Below are 1,053 nucleotides of genomic sequence, written 5' to 3'. Positions count from 1 at the left end.
TGCTCTGGCGGTGAAACAATGGCGGACTGATGACAGCTCACTCAGGGCGGGTCTAAGGTAAGACGTCAGTCCAGTCTGTGCTGAAACGCTACTGTCAATCAAACAATCATGGGAACACTAGGTGGTGCCAAATACGCTTAAAACGAGTGTGCCATGAAATACGTAATGTGATGCGTGTTGTAAAGATCGCGAGTAAAAACAAAAGAAGCAGAAAACCTTACAGCTGCATGAGTCGTGACTGTCACGTTAGCCTGATGGGACCAAACTCTCTTTGTGATTTTAAAACGTAAGACAGTACCCAGATTTGAAGACTACGGTAAGATTTAACTTCTGCTGTTAATAAGATTTTGGTAGGCTACTATTAGATGGATAGCCTAAATGTCCTAATTCAGATGGGCTACCTGTTTTTTTTTTTTAATGGTATATCAAAAAGTGTATATTTTTTTTAATGTGATTGTTGGTACATTTTACCAGTTTTTACCATACTTTCAAAACAAAAATTAAAATAGGAAATATATGCAATATGAAAATAATTGAAGACAAAATGTGTTTTACTGAGAAAAAAAACAAGATTTGGTTTTTAAAAAGCCTTTTTCCAAAATGTACATCTGGAAAAAGGGGGGGTCGTCTTATAATCAGGGTCGTCTTATATTCGGGCCAATATGGTATATTTGATCAGTTTGATGAGCGATTTCTTTCAAAAAACTTACTGATTGAAAAATTAACTTTCTTTCTTTCTTTTTTTTCTTTTAACCATAAAACTCACTATTTGTTAGATTATGTTTTGTTAATTTGCTTAAAAAGTTAATGGATACAACAGTTTTTAAATATTTTTTTACTGGAAAACAAGACAAAAATAGTGATTAAAAATATGATTTTTTTTAGCATTAGTTAACTACATTAGTTAAAAACGAATTAATTAGTTAATTTCAATATTTATTAATACATTTTAAAATCAAAAGTTGCATCTGTTAACATTAGTTAATGCACTGTGAATTCACATGAACAAACAATGAAGTTGTAGGCCTTCTTTTTTTTTTTTTTTTACCAATA

The sequence above is a fragment of the Sinocyclocheilus rhinocerous genome, unplaced genomic scaffold, assembly GCF_001515625.1.
Source record: "Sinocyclocheilus rhinocerous isolate Xijiao unplaced genomic scaffold, SAMN03320098_v1.1 scaffold1724, whole genome shotgun sequence".
Classification (NCBI taxonomy): domain Eukaryota; kingdom Metazoa; phylum Chordata; class Actinopteri; order Cypriniformes; family Cyprinidae; genus Sinocyclocheilus; species Sinocyclocheilus rhinocerous.
Note: the sequence above shows the minus strand (reverse complement) of the source record.